Here is a 22,513-nt window from a genome sequence, read left to right as displayed (position 1 = left end):
CTGTCACTTCTTGCATCAGTGGGAAAATATATCACAAAGACTGAGTGGCTATGTGAGATTGAACAATTTGTTTCTGAGATGGGCCAATGTTGGTGTATTTGTAGCTTGGTCCTTTTTGTTTCTGAGAGGTACTTCATAGTATCAACACACCCACAGGTTTACCTATTCATCTGTTAATAGATAAGAAATACTGCTGGGTTTTGTCTCCTTTGCTGAAGCTACTCTGAACATTTGCAGACAGCTCTTTGTTTAGACATGTTTCCTTTTTTTCTTTTTATTTTTTTTTCTGAGATGAAGTCTTGATCTGTCGCCCAGACTGGAGTGCAATGGCGAGATCTCAGCTCACTGCAACCTCTGCCTCCTGGGTTCAAGCGATTCTCCCACCTCAGCCTTCCGAGTACCTGGGGGTTACAGGCACCTGCCATTATTCCCGGTTAATTTTTGTATTTTTGTAGAGACAGGGTTTCACTATGTTGGCCAGGCTGGACTTGAGCTCCTGACCTCAGGTGATTTCCCTGCCTCGGCCTCCCAAAGTGCTGGAATTACAGGTGTGAGCCATTGCACCTGGCCAGTTTAGACGTTTTCACTGATCTTGGGTAAATGTTCAGAAATGGAATTTCTGGGTTGTATGGCAGGTGATTTTAACTGACAAACTGTTTCCAAAGTGGTTGTGCCATTTCCCATTCCTATTAGCAATGCATGAGAGTTCCATTAGGGTCGTATCCTTGCCAACAACTAGAATGATCAGATGTTTACATTTTGGACATTCTAGGGGGATACAGTAGTATCTCACTGTGGTTTTCATTTGCATTTCTAGGGTGACTAAGAATTTTCTGTACCTACTTTTAAAAAATTTGCAAAATACTAAACTCAAAGATCCTAGCTGTACCCATGGAGTCATTTGATTCTAAAAATCTTAGGATGACATCAGCATAGCCATTTCACATGGTATAAACCTCTACAATTTACAACGCCCTTAAGGGTGGATACTGTACACACAGTTCTTGACATATGGTAGTTTCAATAAACAAGGGCTGAATTATGGTCTAATGAAATGCTTAAAGGCAACAGTCACTATTATTAAGGGCAGGAAGGTTTTTACAGAATGATGTATCTGATTTAACTTGGATATTTCAATATCTCTGATTTCATCAGGCAATGAAGCTCCTAAGGGGGAAATCATTTTCAAGATTATTTTTAATTAATAAAAGGTCAAAAATAATAGCAGAATCCTTGAAATTTAAGACTGGAAAAGATTCCTGTGTTAAGCAGTTCTTTAAAAATACAGACTATGGCTGGGCATGGTGCCTCATATCTAAAATCCTAGCATTTTGGGAGGCTGAGGTGAGAGGATCGCTTGAGGCCAGGAATTTGAGACCAGCCTGGGCCAGATGGTGAGACCCAGTCTCTACAAAAAATAATAGTAATAAATTAGCCAGGTGTAGTGGCACATGCCTGTAGTTCTAGATACTCAGGAGGCTGAGGTGGGAGGATTACTTGGGCCCAGGTGATCAAGGTAACAGTAAACTATGATTATGCCACTGCACTCCAGCCTGGGTGACAGAGCAAGGCCCTGTCTCTAAAAAAAATTTAAAAATAAGTAATAAATAAAAATACAGAGCATGATCTCCACAGTACTTAGTTTCTCCATCTACAAAATGGAACAATCAGTGAATCTGAGCCCTTTCTTGAGATGGAATTTTGCTCTTGTTGCCCAGGCTGGACTGCAGTGGTGAGATCTCCACTCACTATAACCTCCACCTCCTAGGTTCAAGCAATTTTCCTACCTTCAGCCTCCTGAGTAGCTGGGATTACAGGTGCCCATCACCATGCCAGGCTAATTTTTCTTTTTTTAGTAGAGACAGGGCTTCATTATGTTGGCCAGGCTGGTCTCGAACTCTTGACGTCAGGTGATCCACATGCCTCGGCCTCCCAAAGTGCTGAGATTACAGGTGTGAGCTACCATGCCCAACCTGAGCCCTTTCTTTAGTCAACCTCAATATATAACTGCCTCATGACTATCAGGTAGTTTTATCATGTTATTAGATTACTGAGTTGTTTGTTTGTTTGTTTGTTTTTGAGATGGAGTCTCGCTCTGTTGCCCAGGCTGGAGTGCAGTGGTACTACAATCTCGACTCACTGCAACCTCTGCCTCCTGGGTTCAAGCAATTCTCCTGCCTCAGCCTTCCGAGTAGCTGGGACTACAGGCACACGCCCCAACACCCAGCTAATTTTTGTACTTTTAGTAGAGACAGGGTTTCACCATGTTGGCCAGTATGGTCTCGATCTCTTGACCTCGTGATGATCTGCTCACCTTGGTCTCCCAAAGTGCTGGGATTACAGGCATGAGCCACCTCGCCCAGCCTTAGATTACTGAGATTTAATAGCAAAATTTTGGAGGAAAAAGAATATCCCTGGCAGTACTGACAAAGATCTTTTTTTCCCTTTATTTTTAAAATTATTTATTTCTTCATTTATTTATTTCTGAGACAAGAACTCACTCTGTCACCTAGGCTGGAGTGCAGTAGTGCGATCTCAACTCACTACAACCTCTGCCTCTTGGGTTTAGGTGAGCTTCTCACCTCAACCTCTTGAGTAGCTGGGGACATAGGTGCCACCACACCCAGCTAATTTTTTGTATTTTTAGTAGAGACAGGGTTTTAATGTGTTGCCCAGGCTGGTCTCAAACTCTTGACCTCAAGTGATCCGCCTGCCTTGGGCTCTCAAAGTGCTGGGATTACAGGCATGAGCCACCTCTCCTGGTCTTTGACAAAGATCTTTTTCTGTTTTTTTTTGTTTTGTTTTGTTTTTTGTTTTTCCCTGTAAGATAATTAAGAGAATTGAACATCTTGATTTTCCAGCTATGATAATATCCATAAATTCTTTTTTCCTAACATTTTATTGTAAATATTATCTTTTCTTTTCTTTCTTTCTTTCTTTTCTTTTTTTTTTTTTTTTAGATGGAGTCTCGCTCTGTTGCCTGGCTAGAGTGTAGTGGTATGATACTGGCTTACCATAACCTCCACCTCCCAGGTTCAAACGATCCTCCTGCCTCAGCTTCCTGAGTAGCTGGGATTACAGGCACACACCACCCTGCCCAGCTAATTTTTGTATTTTTAGTAGAGATGGGGTTTTACCATGTTGGCCAGGATGGTCTCCATCTCTTGACCTCATGATCCGCCCACCTCAGCCTCCCAAAGTGGTGGGATTACAGGCGTGAGCCACCGTTCCTGGCCTATTGTGAATATTTGCAAACAGAAAAGTTGAAAGAATGTTACAGTGAACACTCATAGCTACCACCCAGATTCTATAATTAAAATTTTACTGAACTTACTTTTTTTTTTTTTTTTGAGACGGAGTTTCACTCTTGTTACCCAGGCTGGAGTGCAATGGCGCGATCTCGGCTCACCGCAACCTCCGCCTCCTGGGTTCAGGCAATTCTCCTGCCTCAGCCTCCTGAGTAGCTGGGATTACAGGCGCACGCCACCATGACCAGCTAATTTTTTGTATTTTTAGTAGAGACGGGGTTTCACTATGTTGACCAGGTTGGTCTCGATCTCTCGACCTCGTGATCCACCCGCCTCGGCCTCCCAAAGTGCTGGGATTACAGGCTTGAGCCACCGCGCCCGGCCTTGAACTTACTTTTTATCATATATCTGTCCATCTATTTATTGCTCTATCCATCTTATTTGTTTTTGACATATTTCGAAGTAAATGACACATATCAGTGCACTTCCCCCTAAATGATTATAAATTCTGTTTTAAGGATGGATTCTCTGGGTACTTATATGCACTGCTGCATACACATGCCTACTTTCTGGAAATAAAAGATGCTAGTGGCCAGGCGCGGTGGCTCCCACCTGTAATCCCAGTACTTTGGGAGGCCAAGGTGGGTGGATCACCTGAGGTCAGGAGTTTGAGACCAGGCTGGCCAACCTGGTGAAACCATGTCTGTACCAAAAATACAAAAATTAGCCGGGCATGGTGACACACGCCTATAATCCCAGCTACTAAGGGGGCTGAGACAGGAGAATCACTTGAACCTGGGAGGCGGAGGTTGCAGCGAGCTGAGATCTGCACTCCAGCCTGGATGACAGAGCAAGACTCCATCTCAAAAAAAAAAAAAAAAAAAAAAAAAAAAAAAAATCCTGAAGTTCATATGGAACCCAAAAAGAGCCTGAATAGCCAAAACAATCCTAAGCAAAAAGAACAAATTCAGAGGCATCACATTGCCTGACTTCAAATTTTACTACAAGGCAATATTAAACAAAATAGCATGGTAACATAGATCAATGAAATAGAATAGAGAACCCAGAAATAAAGCTACATATCTACAACCAACTGATCTTCAACAAAGTTAACAAAAATAAACAATAGGCAAAGGACACCCTGATCAATAAATGGTGCTGGGAAAACTGGCTAGCCACATGCAGGACAATGAAACTGGACCCTTATCTCTCACCAAATACAAAAATTAACCCCATATGGATGAAAGGCCAAAGCAAAAGACCTGAAACTATAAAAATCCTAGAAGATAACCTAAGAAAAACCCTTCTGGATATTGGCCTAGGTAAAGAATTTATGATGAAGACCCCAAAAGCAAATCCGACAAAAATAAAAATAGACAAATGGAACTAAAAAGCTTCTGCACAGCAAAAGAAATAATCAACAGAGTAAACAGACAACCTACAGAAAGGGAGAAATTATTTGCAAATTATGCCTCTGACAAAGGAGTAATATCCACAGTCTACAAAGACCTCAAACAACTCAACAAGAAAAAAAAAAAAACCCTATTAAAAACGGCATTTTTGGTCCAAATTTTCAAAGAACGTGAACAGATATTTTTCAAAAACGACATAGAAGCAGCCAATAGCACATGAAGACGTGCTCAACATAACTAATCGCTGGAGAAATGCAAATTAAAACCACCATGAGATATCATCTTACACCAGTCAGAATGGCTATTGTTAAAAAGTCAAAAAACGACAGATGCTGGCGTGGATGCACAGAAAAGGAAACATTTATACACTGTTGGTGGGAATGTAAATGAGTTCAACCTCTATGGAAAACAGTATGGAGATTTCTCAAAGAACTAAAAATCGATCTACCATTCGACCTAGCAATCCCACTATTATCTACCCAAAGGAAAAGAAATCACTATAAAAAAGACACCTGCACTCATATGTTCATTGTGGCATCATTCACAATAGCACAGTCATGGAACTAACGTTAAGTGTCCATCAATGGTTGACTGCATAAAAGAAAGAAAAAACGTGGGCTGGGCATGGTGGCTCATGCCTGTAATCCCAGCACTTTGGGAGGCCAAGGCTGGTAGGATTGCTTGAGCTCAGGAGTTTGAGACCAGCCTGGGCAACAAAGTGAGATCTTGTCTCTACTAAAAGTTAAAAACCAGTATCGGCCAGGTATGGTTGTGTCTATAGTCCCAGCTACTAGGGAGACTGAGGTTGGAGGATTGCTTGAGCCCAGGAGATCGAGGCTGCAGTGAGCTGTGATTGTGCTACTGGGTGACAAAGCAAGACCCTGTCTCACAAAAGAAAAAAAAAAGTGGTATATATACACCATGGAATACTACACAGCCATAAATAAGAATGCAATCATGTCCTTTGCAGCAACACAGATGAAGCTAGAGGCCATTATCCTAAGTGAACTAACTCAGAAAGAGAAAATCAAATACTGACATTCTCTCTTATAAGTGGGAGCTAAAAACAGGTACAGATGGACATAAAGATGGAAATAATAGACACAGGGGATTCCACAAGTGGGGAGGATTGAAAAATTACCTATTGGGTAAAATTTTCAGTATTTGGGCAATGAATACACTAGAAGCCCCACCCCCACCAGTACACAATATGCCCATGTAACAAACATGCACATGTACCTCCTGAATCTAAAATAAAATGAAGGCTGGGCACGGTGGCTCATGCCTGGAATCCCAGCACTTTGGGAGGCTGAGGCAGGCAGATCACTTGAGGTTAGGAGTTTGAGACCAGCCCGGCACACATAGGGAAACCCTGTCTCTAGTAAAAATACAAAAATTAGCTGGGTGTGGTGGTGGGCACCTGTAAACCCAGCTACTCAGGAGGCTGAGGCAGGATAATCGTTTGAGCATAGGAGGCGGAGGTTACAGTGAGCCGAGATCGTGCCACTGCACTCCAGCCTGGGTGACAGACAGAGATTTAAAAAAATAACAATAAAGAATAAAATACAATTCAAGAAAGAAAAGGCTTTTCTGGTTTTTGTTTAACAACCCTTGTTCTGCTTGTGAAATTATTTTACTGAGATATCTTATGCTCATCATTTAATTTTTTCTGTTCCTAATTTTTCTCATTTTTTTTTGAGACCGAGTCTTACTCTGTCGCCCAGGCTGGAGTGCAGTGGTGTGATCTCGGCTCACTGCAACCTCCACCTCCCGGGTTCAAGTGATTCTCCTGCCTCAGCCTCCAGAGTAGCTGGAACTACAGGCGTGTGCCACCATGCCTGGCTAATTTTTTTTATTTTTAGTAGAGACGGGGTTTCACCGTGTTAGCCAGGATGGTCTCGATCTCCTGACCTCATGATCCACCCACCTTGGCCTCCCAAAGTGCTTGGATTATAGGTGTGAGCCACTGCACCCAGCCTCATCTTTCTCATTTACACCTAAAATAATTGTGCATTTTCTTACAAAGTGGTCTGAAATCTGCCAATAACAGGATAACTCAGTGGTTTCAAGATGACAACTGCCACCCAAAAACACCACCTAGAGTATGAACACATCATCTCTGAAGTTAGGTAGGAAAGGGAACAGGAGTCTGAAACAAGCGTGTGGGTTCCTCTACAGTATTTTCTCAGTTTTTGCATAGGCTTCCTTAATTCCGAAGGCATCTTGCTTTACGTAATCTGAATAATTTTCTCTAAATTTCTCATCTCCACTTTCTTTCCTTCTTCTTCTCCTTCTTCTTTTTTCTTTTTATTGAGACGGAGTTTCGCTCTGTTGCTCAGGCTGGAGTGCAGTGATGCAGTCTCAACTCACTGCAACCTCCATCTACCGGGTTCAAGCAATTTTCCCACCTCAGTCTCTCGAGTAGCTGAGATTACAGGTGTGTGCCACCACACCCGGCTAATTTTTTTGTATTTTTAGTGGAGAAGGGGTTTTGTCATATCGGCCAGGCTGCTCTGGAACCCTTGACCTCAGGTGATCCGCCCACCTCGGCCTCCCCAAGTGCTGCGATTACAGGCATGAGCCACCACACCTGGACCTCATCTCCACTTTCGGTGTCATACACATACTCGAGAAGAATAAAAATAGAAAAAAAGCAAAGGGTTGAAAGACAAAAGCAAAAATAAAAAATCATATCCAAGGCCTGGGCGCGGTGGCTCAAGCCTGTAATCCCAGTACTTTGGGAGGCCGAGGCGGGTGGATCACGAGGTCAAGAGATCGAGACCATCCCGGTCAACATGGTGAAACCCCGTCTCTACTAAAAATACAAAAAATTAGCTGGGCATGGTGGCGCGTGCCTGTAATCCCAGCTACTCAGGAGGCTGAGGCAGGAGAATTGCCTGAACCCAGGAGGCGGAGGTTGCGGTGAGCCCAGATCGCACCATTGCACTCCAGCCTGGGTAACAAGAGCGAAACTCCATCTCAAAAAAAAAAAAAAAAAAAAAAAAAAAAAAAAAATCATATCCAATGACAATTATTCATTCGTGGTAATTATGAATGCATGTTTATTTCTTTACCATGTTCTCACCAACCTCATCCCTGTCTGCTGTTATTAGCTGAGTGTCCTAACAACTGCAGTGGAGACAAAAGGGAGTGCAAATCCTCATATTTCTCCTGAAACTGGAATAGTGTATCGGAAAGTCTTCCGCTTGGCGGAGATTACAGCGAGCCAAGATCGCGCCATTGCACTCCGGCCTGGGTGACAAGAGTGAAACTCTGTCTCAAAAAACAAAAAAGAAAGTCTTCCCCTCATCATTGCACACCCTTGGAGTATCACAAATACTGACCGACTCACTAGATTGATTTTGATACATTCATGAGAACTTTGAGAGTTTGTGTTTCTTTTTCCTCTAGTCACTAATTTTTAAAATAGGTAAACCCATTTGTATAGTAAAAATTCACCACACACAGGACGGTATATAGTGCAAATGAGTCTTTATCCTTCCTATATCCTTCTAAGTGCCCCCAAACCACCAATGTTGTCAGTTTTTTTTGCATTATTCCAGATAGATTATATGCTTATCCAAGCGTGTACTTACAGAGAAATCTTCCTGCTCCTTTTTAGGCAGATAGAAACCTTCTGTGCACACTGCCCTGTACCAGGCCTTTTGAAAAATTGAAGTGTAGCCTACATACAGTAAAGGGCACAAGTCTGATGTGTGCAACTGAATGAATTTTTATATAAGTATACGCCTGTGAAACCACCTGCTCAAACAAGATGAGAATGTTATCTGCACCCCAGAGGTTCCATGATGTCTAGAGAAGCCAAGAATCTTTCATTTTAAGGAGATCTCATCCTCTGAAGCTTTGATGTGGCAGCAAATTTTTTTTTTTGTAAGCATGTTTTTTAAAAAAGTGACAAATTTCTGATCGAGTGTTGTGGCTCACGTTTGTAATCCCAGCACTTTGGGAGGCTGAGGCAGGTGGATCACCTGGGGTCAGGAGTTCAAGACCAGCCTGGTCAACATGGTGAAACCCTGTCTGTACTAAAAATACAAAAATTAGGCCGGCATGGTAGCACGTGCCTGTAATCCCAGCTGCTAAGGAGACTGAGGCAGGAGAATCACTTGAACATGGGAGGCGGAGGATGCAGTGAGCTGAGATTGTGCCATTGTACTCCAGCCTGAGAGACAGAGCTAGACTCATCTCAAAAAAAAAAAAAAGATGGTCTCTGGTTGCTAAGATCAGGCTGCCCAGGTTTTCAGTGTTGATTGTGCTCAGAAGGAGAGGAACAATGTTTGGAAGAGACAGAATCCCAAATTATTCACTTCTCAGCCTGCGGGTATTCTGATTCAGTTGTCAGAGACTCGTGGTTCTGGTTGAGGGTGTTTGAGGAGATAGAATTGTTATAACATAGAATGGGAAGGGTGGAATTCAGAGGGGTGGTGAATGATCTCTCAGTGGCTTGTTCATCCTGGCTGTGTGTGTCTCCTCTTAGCCAGCATTGGGTAAACATGGCCCACTTCTGGCTTTTGGGGCTGCTTTTCCTAATCTGGAGTCTACTAAACCCATCCTGGGGTCACCCTTTCCTCAAACAGGCACAGTTCAATCGATTTAGTCTCTAGCTAATATATTACAACCACATTTGGTCTTTTTCCTTTCTGAGGTTATAACCAGGATACAAAGACATTTTGATATGTATGTGCATGTTGGGGCGGCCATGGACAAGGTCTCTCGTTAAGAAAAAAATCCATCACTGGCTAGAGTCACAGAGATTTGTGTTTGTGTTTGTGTGTGTGTGTGTTTAATCAAAATTTAGATTCAAGTGTAAATATTAATTTTGAAGTAAATCCAATTTGGAGGGAATGTTTATTTAGAATGTTCACAGGCCCTCCACTTCATTCTACAGGAGGGAAAGTCTGATGAAAAGTAAGTTGCAGTGAAAACAGACAGTGATCTCAAGTGATTGGAAGGCTGGGCGCGGTTGCTCATGCCTGTAATCCCAGCACTCTGGGAGGCTGAGGCGGACAGATCACAAGGTCAGGAGTTCAAGACCAGCCTAGTCAATATGGTGAAACTCCGTCTCTACTAAAATATAAAAATTAGCCGGGTGTGGTGGGCACCTGTAATCCCAGCTGCTCGGAAGTCTGAGGCAGGAAAATCACTTGAACCCAGGAGGTGGAGTTTGCAGTGAGCCGAGATCACACCACTGCACTCCAGCCTGGGCAGCAGAGCGAGACTCTGTCTCTAAATAAATAAATAAATAAAGTGAGTGGAATGATACTATCTGTCTTTTGTGAATTTTATAGAAACTTCTGACTGTGTGAACATACAGCTAGGACTCATTTCAGAGCCTTGGAAGGTGCCTATGCAGTGAGAGGCCCTGAAGCTTCACAGTAAATCCACCTCTGCCAGGTTTACGGAGGCCCATCTGTGATAGATTTCTCCCACAAGTGGCCTCTTACATTTCCACGTGGAGTTTGCTAATTCTCTCAGAGGCCAACTGTATTCTCAACGCTCCCCACATGAGTTTATAGAAGAAGCCAAACATGTAAAATTCATGAATAATGGACATTTTAAGATCACATTTTAGCTTACTAGCCATTTAATCTTTTCTTTTTTTTTTTTTTTTTCTTTTAGAGACAGGGTCCTACTCTATCACTCAGGCTGAAGTGCAGGGGCACAATCATAGCTCACTGTAGCCTTCAATTCCTAGGCTCAAGTGATCCTCCTGCCTCAGCCTCCCAAGTAATTGGGATTACAGGTGTGAGCCACTGTGCCAGCTCCCTTTTTTTCTATTGCTTTAAAACTGTACCTAGTTGGAATGTTGCAGGGAGAGAAAGGGGGTAGGGATAAAAGTCTGCTAAAAGAGACATAAGAGGCCAGGCACAGTGGCTCACACCTATAATCCCAGCACTTTGGGAGGCCGAGGCAGGTAGATAACCTGAGGTCAGGAGTTCGAGACCAGCTTGACCAATATGGTGAAACTCTGTCTCTACTAAAAATACAAAAATTAGCCAGGTGTGGTGGCTCACACCTGTAATCCCAGCAGTTTGGGAGGCTGAGGCAGGTGGATCACTTGAGTCCAGGAGCTGGAGACCAGTCATGGCCAACATGGCGAAACCCCATCTCTACTAAAAATGGAAAACTTAGCCAGGCATGGTGTGCACACAAGTAATCCCAGATACACGGGAGGTTGAGGCAGGAGAATTGCTTGAACCTGGGAGGTGGAGGTTGCCGTGAGCCAAGATTGTGCCACAGCACTCCAGACTGAGCAACGAGAGTGAAACTCCATCTCAAAAAAAAAAAAAAAAAAATTAGCTGGGCATGTTGACAGGTGCCTGTAATCCCAGCTACTTGGGAGGGTGAGACAAGAGAATTGCTTGAACCTGGGAGTTGGAGATTGCAGTGAACTGAGATCTCGCCACTGCATTCCAGCCTAGGAGACAGAGCTAGACTCTGTTTCAAAAAAAAAAAAAAAAAAAAGAGGCATAAGAGATTACAGATATTATGCTAAGACATCACTGCCTCTATGAAAATACTTGTGGCTTTAAGGGGCTCTCCAAGGGGAGATGCTACCTATAGCCAAGTGATCCTGATGATCTCAGGCTGGCTTTGTGAATGAATTATCATCCAGAGGTGGTTAATACTGAAGGAAGTGAAAAGCTGGATGTTTACTCTTTCTACAGAAGACAGGTGGGGAAGGTTGGGGTTAGGCATAAGAAAAAATGATTTTATTTTGAGGATAACATGGATTATTAAGGCAATTTGGGATCAAACTTTCTTGTAGAGCTGCAAGTGGATCAGTAAATTCCCATCTTTCTGAGACAATTTAGGCACAGATTTATTTCACGTTAGGAGACTAAGCAAAATCATGGCTCAAGAGTCCTTTGAGTCATAGTGACATCTGGTATGGATTTGCTTTGTTTGCAGCATATCGAATATTCTAAGTTCAATTTACAAAAAAGAAAGAAAAAAAGTGTGCAGGGGTGGGGATGTGGGAAGTACATGACGAAAGGACTTTTTAATGTAATTTGAAAAAACTCCTTTCAAGTTCAGTTTACATAACAAGCTGTTTTCTAGTATGTTTGGATTAGGGGTCAGTAAACTATAGCCTGTGGACCAAATCTGCCCTGCTGTCTGTTTTTGTAAATAAAGTTTTATTGGAACACAGCCACACTGCCCATTTGTTTACATATTGTCCATGGCTGCTTTTGCGCAACAACAGCAGAGCTGAAGAGTTGCCACGGGGACCATATGGCCTGCAAAGCCTAAAACATTTGCTATCTGGTCCTTTTTAAAAAAGCTTACCGACTCTTGGTTTAGATTATGATTAGGTTTGCAAAAATTCAATTATGCACATAGTGTTTGATATGAGATGCAGTCTGATTTTACTGAGTTGCAAGGTCCGTGCAGAATTTAATCTGGGGGTAAGTTTTTTAGGCTAAAGACTAAATTTTCATGGCAGTGAAAGCATAAGTAAATAGTTCTCTCATAACGTCTATCCTTTTCTAGTTACGGCAGCTAAATATAGTGCTAAGTAATCCACACAAATCATTTTATGTTGAATCGGATTTTATGAACGTAGAACAATGTCAGGCTTCTGTGGGTGGCTTTAGGAAGTGCTCACATGTCCTCATCACAAATGAAATAAATGCTTTAGATTGAGGCACTGCTAATATGGTAAACTGCTTTAAAGCAGGTGATTTGACACTGAACTATACTACCTATTGCTTTTTTTTTTTTTTTTTGAGGTGGAATTTTGCTCTTGTTGCCCAGGCTGGAGAGAATGTGCGATCTTGGCTCACTGTAACCTCCGCCTCCTGGGTTCAAGTGATTCTCTTGCCTCAGCCTCCCGAATAGCTGGGATTACAGGCATGTACCACCACACCCTGCTAATTTTGTATTTTTAGTAGAGACAGGGTTTCTCCATGTTGGTCAGGCTGGTCTTGAACTCCTGACCTCAGCTAATCCGCCCACTTCAGCCTCCCAAAGTGTTGGGATTATAGGTGTGAGCCTCTGCACTCAGCCTCATTTTCTATTTGACTAATATACTACTTTTAATTCAACAAATTTAATATATGTATGTATATATGTTGGAGAGACAAGGTCTCACTATGTGGCACATGCTCATCTCAAACTCCTGGCCCCAAGCAATCTTTCCACCTCTGTCTCCCGAAGTGCTGGGATTACAAACATGTGCCATCACAGCTGGTGTACCTTTCATTTTTAATATCAGCGTGTCAAAATGCATTTTAACCTGCATTTTTTTTTTTTTTTTTTTTTTTTTTTTTTTTGAGACAGAGCCTTGCTCTGTGTCCCAGGCTGGAGTGCAGTGGCACAATCAACTGCCTCTCAGGTTCAAGTGATTCTCATAAGTTGCTGGGACTACAGGCCTGATCCACAACAAACACCCGGCTGATTTTGGAATTTTTTTTTTCTTTTCTATTTTTTCTTTTTTACTCTGTTTGAACCCGGGATGTGGAGGTTGCAGTAAGCCAAGATCATGCTACTGCACTCCAGCCTGGGTGACAAGAGTGAGACTCCATCTCAAAAAACCAAAAAACAAAACAAAACAAAGTCTGCTCCCCGAATGCTCCGGGAGACTGATTTGAGTAATAATAAAACTCCCATCTCCCACACAGCCGGCTCTGCGTGAATTATTTTCTCTATTACAATTCCCCAGTCTTGAGAAATCGACTCTGTCTAGGCGGCGGGCAAGGTGAACCCCTTGGGTGGTTACACTAACGGCAAATCATGGAATCTCTCTGTTCCTAAGTTTCCTCGTTATACGATAGACAAGGCTAATGCTGTCTACTCCGAGTCCTTAGGACACAGAATTGTCAACTATTGAACATGTGTGACGGTCCTATGCATGTATCAGGTATTAATTCTTTGGTCTCTAGACTGAGTTTTCTCGTTTCTTCACTTCCTCAAAGCTGCCTGGGTCTGCAGGCTCTCCTAACCTCATAGTTCCTAGGTTTTTCATTCCCTGTTCTGCAAAGAGACTTTATATGACTCACAGAGGTCTTAGAAAACACCTCCCGCAGATCCTCAAAAGTCCTCTAATTAGGTTGTTTTATTTTTTCTGCCAGAAAAGACAGACTCAAAGTGCAGATATCCCAGAGAAAAGAGGAAGTGGTGCCTAAACTTCCCACCGAGACCCAAATGACTTGAAGCCCTTGTCTTGAAACTTGGAATGAGTGGTGCTGGAGGGGAAGACAGAAGGAGTCCCGTGGGGGTGGGAGCCACTCCTCAGCTCAGACCCCTCCCACAGCCTGCCATCCCACTCAGATTGAAGGCCACATTCCTTACTGTGGCGCCTTTTGGAAATTGATGTTGAAAATAGATGTTCGGTGCTGCAAAGAAAAATCAGCACTGAGACAAAGGATCTTTCAGGAATGCAATTTCCACTTCCTGGGCTGCAGGAAGGGTACCCCCACTAGCCATCGTGCCATGAGAGTACAATGAACAAAAGAAAACAGACAAATTGATTCCTTATACATTTGGGGTCCTCCTTACTGCTGTGTCTGATCTTTGTTGGTTGGAGTCAGACCTCACAATCTAAACTAAAACCAGATTGGCTAACAACTTAAAACTTTTCTAAAGAGGTAAAAGCAATGGAGAGCTGGGACATGCCTGTGAGCACGTCCAGCACAGACATCTTGGTTAAAGTACAAGAACATAGAATGTACTACGTGTCTGTAAGCATGGCATGTCTAACAGCTACATAGCATAGGGCTTAACAAAGTTACTAGCACATTTATTCTTTTTTTTTTTTTTTTTTTTTGAGACAAGAGTCTAGCTCTGTCGCCCAGGCTGGAGTGCAGTGGCACGATCTCAGCTCAGTGTAATCTCTGCGTCCTGGGTTCAAGCAGTTCTCTGCCTCAGCCTCCCAAGTAGCTGGGATTACAGGCATGTGCCACGACGTCCACCCAATTTTTGTACTTTTAGTAGAGAAGGGGTTTCACTGTGTTGGCCAGGCTGGTCTCGAACTGCTGACCTCGTGATCCACCCGCCTCAGCCTTCCAAAGTGCTGGGATTACAAGCGTGAGCCACTGTGCCTGGTTGCACACTTATTGTTTAACAAGAAAGAAAATTAAAAAGGAGCTTTTCTACTTTCCACAGTCCCCAAGGCCCTGCACAATGACATCCCTGTCACCTCTCTGCCCTCATTTGCTGTTTTCCCCCTGTTCATTCTGTTCCTGCTACACTGGCTGCTCCTCCAACAGACCTGGCTTACTTCTTACGCAGGGCTTTGCCGCTGGCGTTTCTCTTGTTGGGAGTGCTCTTCTCCCCATAGACGCATGGTTTGATTTTTCATGTCTTTCAGGTCTTTGGCAAAATGTCACCTCCTCAGGGAAGACTTCTCTGACCGTCCTATTTAAAATGGCAACTTCCTTCCTCTTCCCCCTGACACTCCCTATCCTCCTTCCCTTGCTTATTTTTCTCCCCAGCATTTGCCAACATCGTTCATGGTAAATACGTTATGTATTTGTTCATCATCCCACTAGAATGCAAGTTCCATAAGGGCAAGGGTTTTCTGTCTATTTTGATTACTGCTGTGTCTTCAGAGTTTAAAACAGCTCCCAGAAGCTGCGGCTTAGGTGCAGACATGGCCAAGTCCAAGAACCACAAGCAGTCCCGAAAGTGGCACAGAAATGGTATCGAGAAACCCCGATCACAAAGATACGAATCTCTTAAAGGGGTGGACCCCAAGTTCCTGAGGAACATGCGCTTTGCCACGAAGCACAAGAAGGGCCTAAAGAAGACGCAGGCCAACAATGCCAAGGCCACGAGTGCACGTGCCGAGGCCATCAAGGCCCTCGTAAAGCCCAAGGAGGTTAAGCCCAAGATCCCAAAGGGGGGTGTCAGTTGCAAGCTTGATCAACTTGCCTACATTGCCTAACCCAAGCTTGGGAAGCGTGTTCGTCCCCGAATTGTCAAGGGGCTCAGGCTCTGCTGGCCAAAGGCCAAGGCCAAGACCAAGGATCAAACCAAGGCCCAGGCTGCAGCTCCAGCTTCAGTTCCAACTCAGGCTCCCAAAGGTGCCCAGGCCCTTACAAAGGCTTCAGAGTAGAGATCTCTGTCTGCCAACGTGAGGACAGAAGGACTGGTGTGACCAACCTCCTCCCCCTGGGCTGCAGTCTGCATGGGGCTGGGGTACCGCTGCGCTATTTGTATAAATAAAACTGAGGCAGGAAAAAAGAAACAGCTCCTGGAGCCAAATAGATGCTCAACAAATACCTGTTGAATGAATGAATTAGAAGACTGAATAGTGCCTTTCCTTCCATTTCCTCAACAATAAGATCTGTGTGAATGACCTCATGCTGGTGTGTGAATGTGATGAGAGCTCTAGGAGAAAGGTCTCAATTTAATCCCAAATTAGTGGAGAAAGGGAAAGCAAAGTTTTCAGAAATCTGTGCATTACCCAAAGCAGTTCAGGTGAATGGAATGAATTATAGGACAGTGGGTTAGAGACCAGGATTAAAGTCAATCTTTACCATTAAATATTTGGGCAAGTTATTTAACCTCTTTGGCCTTCAGTTGTATCATCTCTAGAAAGGGGGGAATTGGAATAAATAATCACCAAGAAAAAGTATATAGTGCTTTATAATTAAAAAGTTTCTTTCACATGTATTATTGTAACCCGTATAACCAGGTTGTTAGCTTACTCTAAAAGTAACTCCTTTTGACCGGGCGTAGTGGCTCACGCGTGTAATCCCAGCACTTTGGGAGGCCAAAGAGGGCGGATTTCCTGAGGTTGGGAGTTTGAGACCAGCCTGACCAACATGGAGAAACCCCGTCTCCACTAAAAATACAAAATTAGCTGGGCGTGGTGGCGCACGCCTGTAATCCCAGCTACTTAGGAAGCTGAAGCAGGAGAATTGCTTGAATCCAGAAAGTGAAGGTTTTCGGTGAACTGAGATTGTGCCATTGCACTCCAGCCTGGGCAAGAAAAGCAAAACTTCATCTCAAAAAAAAAAAAAAAAAATCACCCCTTTCTCCATTTGTTTCTTGCTATATACCCAATTACTTGTTTGCTTCAGAATTCCAAAGGCTAATCTTGAAATAATCCAGGCATGACGTGGAACTGGCAGTTGCAATCTTCCCCCTTCCAAGAAGAAATTGGTGCACAGTTAATCTGTAACCTGATCTCCAACGAGATGATGCTAACCAGGTCTCTGGATGGTCAATTACTCAAGCTAGCCATCAGAAAATGACAAGAGGACTTGCAGCCTATGTACCCCTTTCCCTTAAAACCGCTTGAGCCAGCCTGAGAATTTGAGCTGGCTTTTTTGAGACTTGAGTGTGGCTATCCCCCAAGCTGCTAGCATTTGAATAAACCTGCTTTCCTTCCACCAAATCTTGCTTCTTGTGTGTCTGGCTTTTTAAGCAGTGAGCAGCTGAACCTGAGTTTGGTTACGTTATTTCTGATTCCCATGAGGTGGCCAGACCAGGTAGGTAGACGTGAGAGAACAAAAAACCTTTTCTTTGTTGTTGCCGCTTGTAACTTCTCGCAAGACCCTAAGGAGGTGGGTCCCACACAAGGAGAATCGTTTGTTTCCGAGCAAGTGATGGGGGGCAGATTTGGACTTGTAAGAGGGTTAAATGGCTTTATGCAAGAATCAGCAGAGATACGAAGGACTGGGCAAGATCTGGTAGCAGAAAGCAGGAGAAGCAAAAGATGGGAGGTGGCAGAGCCCTGCTGGGAGAGGTCAGGAAGAGGCATTCTTGTGGCAAAATGAGCAAGCGGGGCCTGAAAGAGAGAAATACTGTAGTTAGACATGGAGCTGGCTCTGTGGGTCATGATGTAAGCACTTTCTACATCTATCTCAGAAAATCCAGGTGGTTTCTGATGCTTTGGCACAAATGAATGATCTCCGGAGCACAGAAATAGGTGTGAACTCCTGTGTGGAGGCTGCCAGAGGGGAGGGGACAGCCAGCATCTTGGACACATGACGGAGAAAAGAGAGCAAATGGTGCCTGAGAGTAGGGCTCTGGTGCTGAAAGAGTGGCTTTTGTGGGTGGCCCCACCTGTTCCTTGGCTAACTTCTTAAGGACATGGTATTGCCTATTTTTCCCCCCTGGTTATCACATAAAAGGTCTTCTTTGTTATTTTAATTTTTCACCCATTTGTTATAATTAGACACTCCATTGCCATCAGCTTAGTGATTACTTTAAGCAGGAAAGCCTTCCTTGGCTTGATAAAATGGTCATTATGTTTAAACTCCTTAGGGTTGGAATGGAAGAAATCTAGAGCTTTTGCTCAGTGCTTTGACTTTGCAATTCAGTTTTTGATTTTGTACACCTAGTGTTATATCCCAGTGAGTTTAGCACACTAGGTAAATGAAAAGCACCTTTAATTCGCTTTTGGATAATTAGCACAAAGAGAAAATGGATTTGCCTGTCACGATGTGGCTTGGTTCAAACTGAGCAAATGAGAACAAAAGTCAACACTTCCATAGTTGCACAAACTTGCAACAAATAATTTTCATTTAATTTAAAGTGATAAATCTGGGTAATTATGTGATGATGATTCATAAAACGATTAATCAAACTCGTATACATTTTGTAGCATCTCATGCATTACTGCAATTGGAGTATTTTAGGAAAATATATTGTTTGAATTTTAAAATATCACTCCATTGTATCTATTTATCAGCAAAAATGGAAAAATGTATCTTGGCTAGTTCTATTTAGTCAATTATTATAATGGAAGGCATTGGATAGTATCCAAGAAGAACAATTATAAATAATACAATGTAGACCTGCTTCCAATGTGTACTCCCTTATAAACTTCCAATGTAATTAAAATATAAATTGGATCTAGAATGGGTATAAAAATCCCTTTAAAAGTACAAGTTTGTCAGGAATAGATAATGAACAACGAAAGAATCCTTTCTCCAGTTTCTTTATTTTGTTAAATTCATACATAAGCATCTTCTTGAGGGTATCTCATGCAATTATTCAGACAAATTTACTCAGACATTTTCCATCTGAAACAGTATGGTGTAAATAAGATTTTTTTTTTTTTAAGACGGAGTTTCGCTCTTGTCGCCCAGGCTGGAGTGTAGTGGTGCAATCTTCGCTCACTGAAACCTCCACCTCCCAGGTTCAAGCGATTATCCTGTCTTAGCCTCCCGAGTAGCTAGGATTTCAGGCGCCTGCCACCATGCCTGGCTGTTTTTTGTATTTCGCTACTAAAAGTATCGACGGGGTTTTTGCCATGTTGGCCAGGCTGATCTTGAACTCCTGATCTCTAATGATCAACCCGTCTCGGCCTCCCAAAGTACTGGAATTACAGGTGTGAGCCACCACACCTGGCCTCAGTAAGGTGTAAATAAAACCAAAATGAAGATGGCAAAGTTTGGAGGTGAATTAAAAAGCTGCATGTGTTCTTTTTGTTTGTTTGTTTCTGTTTGTGTGTGTGTGTGTGTGTGTGTGTGTGTGTGTGCGCGCGCGCGTGTTTGAGATGGAGTTTAGTTTCACTCTTGTTTCCCATGCTGGAGTGCAATGGCACGATCTAGGCTCACTGCAACCTCCGCCTCCTGTGTTCAAGCGATTCTCCTCCCTCAGCCTCCTGAGTAGCTGGGATTACAGGTGCCCACCACCACACCTGGCTAATTTTTGTGTTTTTTTTTTAGTAGGGACAGGGTTTCGCCATGTTGGCCAGGCTGGTCTCTAACACCTGACCTCAGGTGCTGGGATTACAAAGCTGAATGTGTTCTGAAGAGTGGAACATTATGCCTCATTCTAGTATGTTTAGAGGAATCCACAGATTGGCTTTTAGACACTAAGCTTCACTATGCTCAGCTTCATTAGATGAAATTAATTCTCAGGTGGACTGGGGTGCACCTTTCAAAAGAAGAGTCCTTTCTCAATAGTTTAGAAGCATTCACTTGCATCTCTTGGATTACCTGTATTCTCTTTCGGCACAGCAATTTCCAGCTCACTTTAGCAAGTCATTTCATTTTTGGGAAAAAGTGCATTTCCCGATATACTGGGCACTTTTGATCCCTGTTGGCTCAGAGGCCCTCTTTGAAGATCACAGTCAGTAAAAACATTTTTCTGAGGACGACAACAATCCAGAGAACGGCAGGTGACTCTTAGAGCTGGTGGTAACAAACAGTTCATGTTTCCAGATCATTTCCAGATGGGTGGGCAGTCAAGATGAAAGGAGCATTTTGAGAATTGATAAAAATGAAAAGTTAATTAATATCATTGTCTTACCGATGGACGTTTAGGTTGCTTGGAGTCTTTCATATTACAGATAATGTTGCAATGGTACTTGTTTCACTGAGCCAACGTATAAGATTTTATCTGGAATATATTCCCGTAAGTAGAACTGCAGGGTCAAGGGGATTATACATCTTCAATTTGATTTATTTATTTATTTATTGAGATGGAGTCTCACTCTGTCACTCACGCTGGAGTGCAATGGCACAGTCTCGGCTCACTGCAACCTACCTCTGCCTCCCGGGTTCAAGCGATTCTTCTGCCTAAGCCTTCCGAGTCACTGGGACTATAGGCGTGTGCCACCACACCTGGGGCTTATTTTTGTATTTTTAATAGAGACAGGGTTTCACTATGTTGGCCAGGCTGGTCTCGAACTCCTGACCTCATGATCCACCCTCCTTGGCCTCCCAAAATGCTGGGATTACAGGCGTGAGTCGCCATGCCTAGCTACATCTTCAATTTGCTAGATATTATCACGTTGCTCTCTAAGTGCCTATACAATTTGACACTTTCATCGGCAGGACATGACAGCTTTTGTTACCCTGCGTCCTTGCCAAAACTGAATTATCTGAACTTTTAGCTTTTGTCCATCCAATGTGGGAAAATTATATTTTATTACTGTTTTAATTTGCATTTCTCTGATGAATAGTCATATTGGACATCTATTTGTTGGGTTTTCAAGCTTCCTTTTTATGAGTTACCAATTTGTATTTCATTGGCTTCTTTTCCCCCCATTGATTTGTACAAGGTTCTTAAAAATATTCTTTTTAAGTTTTATGTGTTGTAAATAGCATTTCCTACTCTGTGGATTTATTTCTCACTTCATTTTTTTGGTGCATTTAATAGTCCAGAAGTATGTAATTTTAGCATAGTTGAATCTATTGACCTTTTCCTTTAGAGTTTGTGCCTTTTGTATTTTAAGAAATCCTGGCTGAGCAGGAACCCACATCCAGAAACAGAGCCCTTTCCTCCTCTCTCAGAATGAACGGAGACCAGAAATCAGATGCTTATGCCCAAGAAAAGCAGGATTTTGTTCAGCACTTTTCCCAGATCGTTAGGGTGCTGGCTGAGGATGAGATGGGGCACCCAGAGACAGGAGATGCTATTGCTCGGCTCAAGGAGGTCCTGGAGTACAATGCCATTGGAGGCAAGTATCATCGGGATTTGATGGTGCTAGTAGCATTCCAGGAGCTGGAGGAGCCAGGGAAACAGGATGCTGAGTGTCTCCAGCGAGCCCTGACTGTGGGCTGGTGTGTGGAACTGCTGCAAGCTTTCTTCCTGGTGGTAGATGACATCATGGATTCATCCCTCACTTGCCTGGGACAGATCTGCTGGTATCAGAAGCCGGGCGTGGGTTTGGATGCCATCAATGATGCTATCCTTCTGGAAGCATGTATCTACTGCCTGCTGAAGCTCTATTGCCAGGAGCAGCCCTATTACCTGAACCCGATTGAGCTTTTCCTGCAGAGTTCCTATCAGAATGAGGTTGGGCAGACCCTGGACCTCACCACAGCCCCCCCCAGGGCAATGTGGATCTTGGCAGATTCACTGAAAAGAGGTACAAATCTATTGTCAAGTACAAGACAGCTTTCTATTCCTACCTTCGTGTAGCTGCAGCCATGTTTTTTTGGTTTTGTTTTGTTTTGTGTTTTGTTTTGTGTGTGTGTGTGTGTGTGTGTGTGTGTGTGTGTGTGTGTGATGGAGTTTCGCTCTTGTTACCCAGGCTGGAGTGCAATGGCGCGATCTCGGCTCACCGCAACCTCCGCCTCCTGGGTTCAGGCAATTCTCCTGCCTCAGCCTCCTGGGTAGCTGGGATTACAGGCACGTGCCACCATGCCCAGCTAATTTTTTGTATTTTTAGTAGAGACGGGGTTTCACCATGTTGACCAGGATGGTCTCGATCTCTCCACGTCGTGATCCACCCGCCTTGGCCTCCCAAAGTGCTGGGATTACAGGCGTGAGCCACCGCGCCCGGCTGCAGCCATGTTTTGTACATGGCGGGAATTGATAGCGAGAAGGAGCATGCCAATGCCAAGAAGATCCTGCTGGAGATGGGAGAGTTCTTTCAGATTCAGGATGATTACCTTGACCTCTTTGGGGACCCCAGTGTGACCGGCAAAGTTGGTACTGACATCCAAGACAACAAATGCAGCTGGCTGGTGGTTCAGTGTCTGGAGCAGTACCAGATGCTATAGGAGAATTACGGGTAGAAGGAGGCTGAGAAAGGTGGCCCAGGTGAAAGCACTGTATGAGAAGCTGGATCTGCCAGCTGTGTTCTTGCAATATGAGGAAGACAGTTACAGCCGCATTATGGGTCTCATTGAACAGTATGCAGTGCCTCTGCCCCAGCCATCTTTCTGGGGCTGGTGCGAAAAATCTACAAGTGGAAAAAGTGACCTAGAGATTGCAAATGTGGGGAAAGGAGGCTCTCGATAAATAAATTGTGTAACCTTAAAAAAAAAAGTGGCTCATGCCTGTAATCACAGCACGTTGGGAGGCCGAGGTGGGCGGTTCACAAGGTCAGGAGATCCAGACCATCATGGCTACCATGGTGAAACCCCGTTTCTACTAAAAATACAAAAAATTAGCCGGGGTTGGTGGCACGTGCCTATAGTC

General features: G+C 43.5%; 2 pseudogenes; both read left to right on the top strand.

The window, feature by feature from the left end:
* Positions 1 to 15,272: 15,272 nt before the first annotated feature.
* On the top strand, positions 15,273 to 15,737 carry LOC101029839 (large ribosomal subunit protein eL29-like; annotated as a pseudogene).
* Positions 15,738 to 20,860: 5,123 nt separating this feature from the next.
* On the top strand, positions 20,861 to 22,293 carry LOC101040840 (farnesyl pyrophosphate synthase-like; annotated as a pseudogene).
* The last annotated feature ends 220 nt before the right edge of the window (positions 22,294 to 22,513 follow it).

Source organism: Saimiri boliviensis, chromosome X (genome assembly GCF_048565385.1).
Source record: "Saimiri boliviensis isolate mSaiBol1 chromosome X, mSaiBol1.pri, whole genome shotgun sequence".
Taxonomy (NCBI): domain Eukaryota; kingdom Metazoa; phylum Chordata; class Mammalia; order Primates; family Cebidae; genus Saimiri; species Saimiri boliviensis.
The sequence above is the reverse complement of the archived record's forward strand: the minus strand, read 5'-3'. Positions and strand labels throughout refer to the sequence as shown.